Consider the following 12687-nt stretch of genomic DNA (forward strand, 5'->3'; position numbering starts at 1 on the left):
AAAGTGCTCCGAAATGCACACGGGGGTGTCAAGCAACCTCCATGTACCGTGGCATGACCGTGGCCAAGTAATAAAGATCAAATTCCATGCCTATGCCAAGTTGGACCAAGGCCCCGTCTCGTTTTGCTATAAGCAAGGGCGTGGCAAGGCACGCGGGGGGCCAAAAAATCAAAGTGCTCCGAAAATGCACACGGGGGTGTCAAGCAACCTCCATGTACCGTGGCATGACCGTGGCCAAGTAATAAAGATCAAATTCCATGCCTATGCCAAGTTGGACCAAGGCCCCGTCTCGTTTTGCTATAAGCAAGGGCGTGGCAAGGCACGCGGGGGGCCAAAAAATCAAAGTGCTCCGAAATGCACACGGGGGTGTCAAGCAACCTCCATGTACCGTGGCATGACCGTGGCCAAGTAATAAAGATCAAATTCCATGCCTATGCCAAGTTGGACCAAGGCCCCGTCTCGTTTTGCTATAAGCAAGGGCGTGGCAAGGCACGCGGGGGGCCAAAAAATCAAAGTGCTCCGAAAATGCACACGGGGGTGTCAAGCAACCTCCATGTACCGTGGCATGACCGTGGCCAAGTAATAAAGATCAAATTCCATGCCTATGCCAAGTTGGACCAAGGCCCCGTCTCGTTTTGCTATAAGCAAGGGCGTGGCAAGGCACGCGGGGGGCCAAAAAATCAAAGTGCTCCGAAAATGCACACGGGGGTGTCAAGCAACCTCCATGTACCGTGGCATGACCGTGGCCAAGTAATAAAGATCAAATTCCATGCCTATGCCAAGTTGGACCAAGGCCCCGTCTCGTTTTGCTATAAGCAAGGGCGTGGCAAGGCACGCGGGGGGCCAAAAAATCAAAGTGCTCCGAAAATGCACACGGGGGTGTCAAGCAACCTCCATGTACCGTGGCATGACCGTGGCCAAGTAATAAAGATCAAATTCCATGCCTATGCCAAGTTGGACCAAGGCCCCGTCTCGTTTTGCTATAAGCAAGGGCGTGGCAAGGCACGCGGGGGGCCAAAAAATCAAAGTGCTCCGAAATGCACACGGGGGTGTCAAGCAACCTCCATGTACCGTGGCATGACCGTGGCCAAGTAATAAAGATCAAATTCCATGCCTATGCCAAGTTGGACCAAGGCCCCGTCTCGTTTTGCTATAAGCAAGGGCGTGGCAAGGCACGCGGGGGGCCAAAAAATCAAAGTGCTCCGAAATGCACACGGGGGTGTCAAGCAACCTCCATGTACCGTGGCATGACCGTGGCCAAGTAATAAAGATCAAATTCCATGCCTATGCCAAGTTGGACCAAGGCCCCGTCTCGTTTTGCTATAAGCAAGGGCGTGGCAAGGCACGCGGGGGGCCAAAAAATCAAAGTGCTCCAAAATGCACACGGGGGTGTCAAGCAACCTCCATGTACCGTGGCATGACCGTGGCCAAGTAATAAAGATCAAATTCCATGCCTATGCCAAGTTGGACCAAGGCCCCGTCTCGTTTTGCTATAAGCAAGGGCGTGGCAAGGCACGCGGGGGGCCAAAAAATCAAAGTGCTCCGAAAATGCACACGGGGGTGTCAAGCAACCTCCATGTACCGTGGCATGACCGTGGCCAAGTAATAAAGATCAAATTCCATGCCTATGCCAAGTTGGACCAAGGCCCCGTCTCGTTTTGCTATAAGCAAGGGCGTGGCAAGGCACGCGGGGGGCCAAAAAATCAAAGTGCTCCGAAAATGCACACGGGGGTGTCAAGCAACCTCCATGTACCGTGGCATGACCGTGGCCAAGTAATAAAGATCAAATTCCATGCCTATGCCAAGTTGGACCAAGGCCCCGTCTCGTTTTGCTATAAGCAAGGGCGTGGCAAGGCACGCGGGGGGCCAAAAAATCAAAGTGCTCCGAAATGCACACGGGGGTGTCAAGCAACCTCCATGTACCGTGGCATGACCGTGGCCAAGTAATAAAGATCAAATTCCATGCCTATGCCAAGTTGGACCAAGGCCCCGTCTCGTTTTGCTATAAGCAAGGGCGTGGCAAGGCACGCGGGGGGCCAAAAAATCAAAGTGCTCCGAAAATGCACACGGGGGTGTCAAGCAACCTCCATGTACCGTGGCATGACCGTGGCCAAGTAATAAAGATCAAATTCCATGCCTATGCCAAGTTGGACCAAGGCCCCGTCTCGTTTTGCTATAAGCAAGGGCGTGGCAAGGCACGCGGGGGGCCAAAAAATCAAAGTGCTCCGAAAATGCACACGGGGGTGTCAAGCAACCTCCATGTACCGTGGCATGACCGTGGCCAAGTAATAAAGATCAAATTCCATGCCTATGCCAAGTTGGACCAAGGCCCCGTCTCGTTTTGCTATAAGCAAGGGCGTGGCAAGGCACGCGGGGGGCCAAAAAATCAAAGTGCTCCGAAAATGCACACGGGGGTGTCAAGCAACCTCCATGTACCGTGGCATGACCGTGGCCAAGTAATAAAGATCAAATTCCATGCCTATGCCAAGTTGGACCAAGGCCCCGTCTCGTTTTGCTATAAGCAAGGGCGTGGCAAGGCACGCGGGGGGCCAAAAAATCAAAGTGCTCCGAAATGCACACGGGGGTGTCAAGCAACCTCCATGTACCGTGGCATGACCGTGGCCAAGTAATAAAGATCAAATTCCATGCCTATGCCAAGTTGGACCAAGGCCCCGTCTCGTTTTGCTATAAGCAAGGGCGTGGCAAGGCACGCGGGGGGCCAAAAAATCAAAGTGCTCCGAAAATGCACACGGGGGTGTCAAGCAACCTCCATGTACCGTGGCATGACCGTGGCCAAGTAATAAAGATCAAATTCCATGCCTATGCCAAGTTGGACCAAGGCCCCGTCTCGTTTTGCTATAAGCAAGGGCGTGGCAAGGCACGCGGGGGGCCAAAAAATCAAAGTGCTCCGAAAATGCACACGGGGGTGTCAAGCAACCTCCATGTACCGTGGCATGACCGTGGCCAAGTAATAAAGATCAAATTCCATGCCTATGCCAAGTTGGACCAAGGCCCCGTCTCGTTTTGCTATAAGCAAGGGCGTGGCAAGGCACGCGGGGGGCCAAAAAATCAAAGTGCTCCGAAATGCACACGGGGGTGTCAAGCAACCTCCATGTACCGTGGCATGACCGTGGCCAAGTAATAAAGATCAAATTCCATGCCTATGCCAAGTTGGACCAAGGCCCCGTCTCGTTTTGCTATAAGCAAGGGCGTGGCAAGGCACGCGGGGGGCCAAAAAATCAAAGTGCTCCGAAAATGCACACGGGGGTGTCAAGCAACCTCCATGTACCGTGGCATGACCGTGGCCAAGTAATAAAGATCAAATTCCATGCCTATGCCAAGTTGGACCAAGGCCCCGTCTCGTTTTGCTATAAGCAAGGGCGTGGCAAGGCACGCGGGGGGCCAAAAAATCAAAGTGCTCCGAAAATGCACACGGGGGTGTCAAGCAACCTCCATGTACCGTGGCATGACCGTGGCCAAGTAATAAAGATCAAATTCCATGCCTATGCCAAGTTGGACCAAGGCCCCGTCTCGTTTTGCTATAAGCAAGGGCGTGGCAAGGCACGCGGGGGGCCAAAAAATCAAAGTGCTCCGAAATGCACACGGGGGTGTCAAGCAACCTCCATGTACCGTGGCATGACCGTGGCCAAGTAATAAAGATCAAATTCCATGCCTATGCCAAGTTGGACCAAGGCCCCGTCTCGTTTTGCTATAAGCAAGGGCGTGGCAAGGCACGCGGGGGGCCAAAAAATCAAAGTGCTCCAAAATGCACACGGGGGTGTCAAGCAACCTCCATGTACCGTGGCATGACCGTGGCCAAGTAATAAAGATCAAATTCCATGCCTATGCCAAGTTGGACCAAGGCCCCGTCTCGTTTTGCTATAAGCAAGGGCGTGGCAAGGCACGCGGGGGGCCAAAAAATCAAAGTGCTCCGAAAATGCACACGGGGGTGTCAAGCAACCTCCATGTACCGTGGCATGACCGTGGCCAAGTAATAAAGATCAAATTCCATGCCTATGCCAAGTTGGACCAAGGCCCCGTCTCGTTTTGCTATAAGCAAGGGCGTGGCAAGGCACGCGGGGGGCCAAAAAATCAAAGTGCTCCGAAATGCACACGGGGGTGTCAAGCAACCTCCATGTACCGTGGCATGACCGTGGCCAAGTAATAAAGATCAAATTCCATGCCTATGCCAAGTTGGACCAAGGCCCCGTCTCGTTTTGCTATAAGCAAGGGCGTGGCAAGGCACGCGGGGGGCCAAAAAATCAAAGTGCTCCGAAATGCACACGGGGGTGTCAAGCAACCTCCATGTACCGTGGCATGACCGTGGCCAAGTAATAAAGATCAAATTCCATGCCTATGCCAAGTTGGACCAAGGCCCCATCTCGTTTTGCTATAAGCAAGGGCGTGGCAAGGCACGCGGGGGGCCAAAAAATCAAAGTGCTCCAAAATGCACACGGGGGTGTCAAGCAACCTCCATGTACCGTGGCATGACCGTGGCCAAGTAATAAAGATCAAATTCCATGCCTATGCCAAGTTGGACCAAGGCCCCGTCTCGTTTTGCTATAAGCAAGGGCGTGGCAAGGCACGCGGGGGGCCAAAAAATCAAAGTGCTCCAAATGCACACGGGGGTGTCAAGCAACCTCCATGTACCGTGGCATGACCGTGGCCAAGTAATAAAGATCAAATTCCATGCCTATGCCAAGTTGGACCAAGGCCCCGTCTCGTTTTGCTATAAGCAAGGGCGTGGCAAGGCACGCGGGGGGCCAAAAAATCAAAGTGCTCCGAAAATGCACACGGGGGTGTCAAGCAACCTCCATGTACCGTGGCATGACCGTGGCCAAGTAATAAAGATCAAATTCCATGCCTATGCCAAGTTGGACCAAGACCCCGTCTCGTTTTGCTATAAGCAAGGGCGTGGCAAGGCACGCGGGGGGCCAAAAAATCAAAGTGCTCCGAAATGCACACGGGGGTGTCAAGCAACCTCCATGTACCGTGGCATGACCGTGGCCAAGTAATAAAGATCAAATTCCATGCCTATGCCAAGTTGGACCAAGGCCCCGTCTCGTTTTGCTATAAGCAAGGGCGTGGCAAGGCACGCGGGGGGCCAAAAAATCAAAGTGCTCCAAATGCACACGGGGGTGTCAAGCAACCTCCATGTACCGTGGCATGACCGTGGCCAAGTAATAAAGATCAAATTCCATGCCTATGCCAAGTTGGACCAAGGCCCCGTCTCGTTTTGCTATAAGCAAGGGCGTGGCAAGGCACGCGGGGGGCCAAAAAATCAAAGTGCTCCGAAAATGCACACGGGGGTGTCAAGCAACCTCCATGTACCGTGGCATGACCGTGGCCAAGTAATAAAGATCAAATTCCATGCCTATGCCAAGTTGGACCAAGGCCCCGTCTCGTTTTGCTATAAGCAAGGGCGTGGCAAGGCACGCGGGGGGCCAAAAAATCAAAGTGCTCCGAAATGCACACGGGGGTGTCAAGCAACCTCCATGTACCGTGGCATGACCGTGGCCAAGTAATAAAGATCAAATTCCATGCCTATGCCAAGTTGGACCAAGGCCCCGTCTCGTTTTGCTATAAGCAAGGGCGTGGCAAGGCACGCGGGGGGCCAAAAAATCAAAGTGCTCCGAAATGCACACGGGGGTGTCAAGCAACCTCCATGTACCGTGGCATGACCGTGGCCAAGTAATAAAGATCAAATTCCATGCCTATGCCAAGTTGGACCAAGGCCCCATCTCGTTTTGCTATAAGCAAGGGCGTGGCAAGGCACGCGGGGGGCCAAAAAATCAAAGTGCTCCAAAATGCACACGGGGGTGTCAAGCAACCTCCATGTACCGTGGCATGACCGTGGCCAAGTAATAAAGATCAAATTCCATGCCTATGCCAAGTTGGACCAAGGCCCCGTCTCGTTTTGCTATAAGCAAGGGCGTGGCAAGGCACGCGGGGGGCCAAAAAATCAAAGTGCTCCGAAAATGCACACGGGGGTGTCAAGCAACCTCCATGTACCGTGGCATGACCGTGGCCAAGTAATAAAGATCAAATTCCATGCCTATGCCAAGTTGGACCAAGGCGCCGTCTCGTTTTGCTATAAGCAAGGGCGTGGCAAGGCACGCGGGGGGCCAAAAAATCATAGTGCTCCGAAATGCACACGGGGGTGTCAAGCAACCTCCATGTACCGTGGCATGACCGTGGCCAAGTAATAAAGATCAAATTCCATGCCTATGCCAAGTTGGACCAAGGCCCCGTCTCGTTTTGCTATAAGCAAGGGCGTGGCAAGGCACGCGGGGGGCCAAAAAATCAAAGTGCTCCGAAATGCACACGGGGGTGTCAAGCAACCTCCATGTACCGTGGCATGACCGTGGCCAAGTAATAAAGATCAAATTCCATGCCTATGCCAAGTTGGACCAAGGCCCCGTCTCGTTTTGCTATAAGCAAGGGCGTGGCAAGGCACGCGGGGGGCCAAAAAATCAAAGTGCTCCAAAATGCACACGGGGGTGTCAAGCAACCTCCATGTACCGTGGCATGACCGTGGCCAAGTAATAAAGATCAAATTCCATGCCTAGGCCAAGTTGGACCAAGGCCCCGTCTCGTTTTGCTATAAGCAAGGGCGTGGCAAGGCACGCGGGGGGCCAAAAAATCAAAGTGCTCCGAAATGCACACGGGGGTGTCAAGCAACCTCCATGTACCGTGGCATGACCGTGGCCAAGTAATAAAGATCAAATTCCATGCCTATGCCAAGTTGGACCAAGGCCCCGTCTCGTTTTGCTATAAGCAAGGGCGTGGCAAGGCACGCGGGGGGTCAAAAAATCAAAGTGCTCCGAAAATGCACACGGGGGTGTCAAGCAACCTCCATGTACCGTGGCATGACCGTGGCCAAGTAATAAAGATCAAATTCCATGCCTATGCCAAGTTGGACCAAGGCCCCGTCTCGTTTTGCTATAAGCAAGGGCGTGGCAAGGCACGCGGGGGGCCAAAAAATCAAAGTGCTCCGAAATGCACACGGGGGTGTCAAGCAACCTCCATGTACCGTGGCATGACCGTGGCCAAGTAATAAAGATCAAATTCCATGCCTATGCCAAGTTGGACCAAGGCCCCGTCTCGTTTTGCTATAAGCAAGGGCGTGGCAAGGCACGCGGGGGGCCAAAAAATCAAAGTGCTCCGAAAATGCACACGGGGGTGTCAAGCAACCTCCATGTACCGTGGCATGACCGTGGCCAAGTAATAAAGATCAAATTCCATGCCTAGGCCAAGTTGGACCAAGGCCCCGTCTCGTTTTGCTATAAGCAAGGGCGTGGCAAGGCACGCGGGGGGCCAAAAAATCAAAGTGCTCCAAAATGCACACGGGGGTGTCAAGCAACCTCCATGTACCGTGGCATGACCGTGGCCAAGTAATAAAGATCAAATTCCATGCCTATGCCAAGTTGGACCAAGGCCCCGTCTCGTTTTGCTATAAGCAAGGGCGTGGCAAGGCACGCGGGGGGCCAAAAAATCAAAGTGCTCCGAAAATGCACACGGGGGTGTCAAGCAACCTCCATGTACCGTGGCATGACCGTGGCCAAGTAATAAAGATCAAATTCCATGCCTATGCCAAGTTGGACCAAGGCCCCGTCTCGTTTTGCTATAAGCAAGGGCGTGGCAAGGCACGCGGGGGGCCAAAAAATCAAAGTGCTCCGAAAATGCACACGGGGGTGTCAAGCAACCTCCATGTACCGTGGCATGACCGTGGCCAAGTAATAAAGATCAAATTCCATGCCTAGGCCAAGTTGGACCAAGGCCCCGTCTCGTTTTGCTATAAGCAAGGGCGTGGCAAGGCACGCGGGGGGCCAAAAAATCAAAGTGCTCCGAAATGCACACGGGGGTGTCAAGCAACCTCCATGTACCGTGGCATGACCGTGGCCAAGTAATAAAGATCAAATTCCATGCCTATGCCAAGTTGGACCAAGGCCCCGTCTCGTTTTGCTATAAGCAAGGGCGTGGCAAGGCACGCGGGGGGCCAAAAAATCAAAGTGCTCCGAAAATGCACACGGGGGTGTCAAGCAACCTCCATGTACCGTGGCATGACCGTGGCCAAGTAATAAAGATCAAATTCCATGCCTAGGCCAAGTTGGACCAAGGCCCCGTCTCGTTTTGCTATAAGCAAGGGCGTGGCAAGGCACGCGGGGGGCCAAAAAATCAAAGTGCTCCGAAATGCACACGGGGGTGTCAAGCAACCTCCATGTACCGTGGCATGACCGTGGCCAAGTAATAAAGATCAAATTCCATGCCTATGCCAAGTTGGACCAAGGCCCCGTCTCGTTTTGCTATAAGCAAGGGCGTGGCAAGGCACGCGGGGGGCCAAAAAATCAAAGTGCTCCGAAAATGCACACGGGGGTGTCAAGCAACCTCCATGTACCGTGGCATGACCGTGGCCAAGTAATAAAGATCAAATTCCATGCCTAGGCCAAGTTGGACCAAGGCCCCGTCTCGTTTTGCTATAAGCAAGGGCGTGGCAAGGCACGCGGGGGGCCAAAAAATCAAAGTGCTCCAAAATGCACACGGGGGTGTCAAGCAACCTCCATGTACCGTGGCATGACCGTGGCCAAGTAATAAAGATCAAATTCCATGCCTATGCCAAGTTGGACCAAGGCCCCGTCTCGTTTTGCTATAAGCAAGGGCGTGGCAAGGCACGCGGGGGGCCAAAAAATCAAAGTGCTCCGAAAATGCACACGGGGGTGTCAAGCAACCTCCATGTACCGTGGCATGACCGTGGCCAAGTAATAAAGATCAAATTCCATGCCTATGCCAAGTTGGACCAAGGCCCCGTCTCGTTTTGCTATAAGCAAGGGCGTGGCAAGGCACGCGGGGGGCCAAAAAATCAAAGTGCTCCGAAAATGCACACGGGGGTGTCAAGCAACCTCCATGTACCGTGGCATGACCGTGGCCAAGTAATAAAGATCAAATTCCATGCCTAGGCCAAGTTGGACCAAGGCCCCGTCTCGTTTTGCTATAAGCAAGGGCGTGGCAAGGCACGCGGGGGGCCAAAAAATCAAAGTGCTCCGAAATGCACACGGGGGTGTCAAGCAACCTCCATGTACCGTGGCATGACCGTGGCCAAGTAATAAAGATCAAATTCCATGCCTATGCCAAGTTGGACCAAGGCCCCGTCTCGTTTTGCTATAAGCAAGGGCGTGGCAAGGCACGCGGGGGGCCAAAAAATCAAAGTGCTCCGAAAATGCACACGGGGGTGTCAAGCAACCTCCATGTACCGTGGCATGACCGTGGCCAAGTAATAAAGATCAAATTCCATGCCTATGCCAAGTTGGACCAAGGCCCCGTCTCGTTTTGCTATAAGCAAGGGCGTGGCAAGGCACGCGGGGGGCCAAAAAATCAAAGTGCTCCAAATGCACACGGGGGTGTCAAGCAACCTCCATGTACCGTGGCATGACCGTGGCCAAGTAATAAAGATCAAATTCCATGCCTATGCCAAGTTGGACCAAGGCCCCGTCTCGTTTTGCTATAAGCAAGGGCGTGGCAAGGCACGCGGGGGGCCAAAAAATCAAAGTGCTCCGAAAATGCACACGGGGGTGTCAAGCAACCTCCATGTACCGTGGCATGACCGTGGCCAAGTAATAAAGATCAAATTCCATGCCTATGCCAAGTTGGACCAAGGCCCCGTCTCGTTTTGCTATAAGCAAGGGCGTGGCAAGGCACGCGGGGGGCCAAAAAATCAAAGTGCTCCGAAATGCACACGGGGGTGTCAAGCAACCTCCATGTACCGTGGCATGACCGTGGCCAAGTAATAAAGATCAAATTCCATGCCTATGCCAAGTTGGACCAAGGCCCCGTCTCGTTTTGCTATAAGCAAGGGCGTGGCAAGGCACGCGGGGGGCCAAAAAATCAAAGTGCTCCGAAATGCACACGGGGGTGTCAAGCAACCTCCATGTACCGTGGCATGACCGTGGCCAAGTAATAAAGATCAAATTCCATGCCTATGCCAAGTTGGACCAAGGCCCCATCTCGTTTTGCTATAAGCAAGGGCGTGGCAAGGCACGCGGGGGGCCAAAAAATCAAAGTGCTCCAAAATGCACACGGGGGTGTCAAGCAACCTCCATGTACCGTGGCATGACCGTGGCCAAGTAATAAAGATCAAATTCCATGCCTATGCCAAGTTGGACCAAGGCCCCGTCTCGTTTTGCTATAAGCAAGGGCGTGGCAAGGCACGCGGGGGGCCAAAAAATCAAAGTGCTCCGAAAATGCACACGGGGGTGTCAAGCAACCTCCATGTACCGTGGCATGACCGTGGCCAAGTAATAAAGATCAAATTCCATGCCTATGCCAAGTTGGACCAAGGCGCCGTCTCGTTTTGCTATAAGCAAGGGCGTGGCAAGGCACGCGGGGGGCCAAAAAATCATAGTGCTCCGAAATGCACACGGGGGTGTCAAGCAACCTCCATGTACCGTGGCATGACCGTGGCCAAGTAATAAAGATCAAATTCCATGCCTATGCCAAGTTGGACCAAGGCCCCGTCTCGTTTTGCTATAAGCAAGGGCGTGGCAAGGCACGCGGGGGGCCAAAAAATCAAAGTGCTCCGAAATGCACACGGGGGTGTCAAGCAACCTCCATGTACCGTGGCATGACCGTGGCCAAGTAATAAAGATCAAATTCCATGCCTATGCCAAGTTGGACCAAGGCCCCGTCTCGTTTTGCTATAAGCAAGGGCGTGGCAAGGCACGCGGGGGGCCAAAAAATCAAAGTGCTCCGAAAATATTTTTCCACTTTCCAGTCCACTTATACATATTATGTGCAGTGTGCACACAAGACACCTTCCCAAAATTCGACTTATATGAGGCGTTTTACGTCAAATCCGCCTATTTTCGGCGTTTCGGCCGAAAAATCAAAATAAATCGAAACTTCCTCGGAATGCTTAGCGACTTTCCAGTCCACTTATACATATTGTGTGCAGTGTGCACACAAGACACCTTCCCAAAATTCGACTTATATGAGGCGTTTTACGTCAAATCCGCCTATTTTCGGCGTTTCGGCCGAAAAATCAAAATAAATCGAAAATTCCTCGGAATGCTTAGCCACTTTCCAGTCCACTTATACATATTGTGTGGAGTGTGCACACAAGACACCGTCTCAAAATTCGACTTCTAGGCGGCGTTTTACGTCAAATCCGCCTTTTTTCGAGTTTTCGGCCAAAAAATCAAACTCAATCGAAACTTCGTCGGATCGCTTAGCCACTTTCCAGTCCACTTATACTTATTGTGTGGGGTGTGCACAAAAAAAACGAAGTCAAAATTCGACTTCTAGGTTGTGTTTTACGTGGTATCCGCCCTTTGCGAAGTTTCGGCCGAAAAATTCGTAATTAATTCATCCGACATCGGAATATTACGATTCTTTCGTGGTTTTGCTTGTTTTAATGTCCCTAACAACCATAAAAAAATTCAAAAAAAAATTCGTCTTCTAGGTCCACTTTTAAGCACTTTTAAAAACTTATCGATACAGGGAAAAAAGTGCACTTTTTCTACAAAACTGAAAATGGCCTTCCAGTCATATATAGGGGGAGGGTGGGTGTGGGGGTAGGCTCGGCAGGCACGGGGCGCGCCTATGGGCACAGCAGGCAAGCAAAAACTACGTCTTAACGTGTTTTCCCCTGCAATTTCGTTGCTCTTTTCATCATTTCAATCAAATTCATGGACATTCTTGATGGAATTCGATCAAAAAATTGAAATTTGGATGAATTTGTGAGGAAATTGGTGATGATCATGCTGTTCTTGGCTTGGGCAGGCCTTGGCTGGCATTGGGCATGGTAAGCACGTATTTGTGCATAACTCCCACCCTCGTGGGTGGGATTGCCTGGCTTTTGCTTGGCAATAAGGTTGTTGCTGTCCCGACTCGGTGACCCTCTCGTGGGAATGCATGGGCTTGCCGTGCTTTTGCTTGTGGCAAGAAAATTGTGCCAATGTTGCTACTCGGTAAACTGTTCTTGGTGATGATCATGCTGTTCTTGGCTTGGGCAGGCCTTGGCTTGCATTGGGCATGGATAGCATGGTAAGCACGTATTTGTGCATAGCTCCCACCCTCGTGGGTGGGATTGCCTGGCTTTTGCTTGGCAATAAGGTTGTTGTTGTCCCGACTCGGTGACCCTCTCGTGGGAATGCATGGGCTTGCCGTGCTTTTGCTTGTGGCAAGAAAATTGTGCCAATGTTGCTACTCGGTAAACTATTCTTGGTGATGATCATGCTGTTCTTGGCTTGGGCAGGCCTTGGCTTGCATTGGGCATGGATAGCATGGTAAGCACCTATTTGTGCATAACTCCCACCCTCGTGGGTGGGATTGCCTGGCTTTTGCTTGGCAATAAGGTTGTTGCTGTCCCGACTCGGTGACCCTCTCGTGGGAATGCATGGGCTTGCCGTGCTTTTGCTTGTGGCAAGAAAATTGTGCCAATGTTGCTACTCGGTAAACTATTCTTGTTTGATTTTTCGTGCCTAGCGAAGCGGAGTTGGCGTTGCTGGATGCTTCCATTTGCCTGCATGCTTTTGCAATGTGGGGTGTGGTACATCTTGTGATGTTGGTTCGTGCTTGACGTGAGGGTGCATGAGTGGCGCTGTGGATGTTTGTGTTTGCTGGCTCAATGCTTTTGCATTGAACGGTATGCATACAATCCAGATCATTGTTCATTGATGCCTTGGTGCCTTT

Source organism: Trifolium pratense, unplaced genomic scaffold (genome assembly GCF_020283565.1).
Source record: "Trifolium pratense cultivar HEN17-A07 unplaced genomic scaffold, ARS_RC_1.1 scaffold_122, whole genome shotgun sequence".
Classification (NCBI taxonomy): Eukaryota; Viridiplantae; Streptophyta; class Magnoliopsida; order Fabales; family Fabaceae; genus Trifolium; species Trifolium pratense.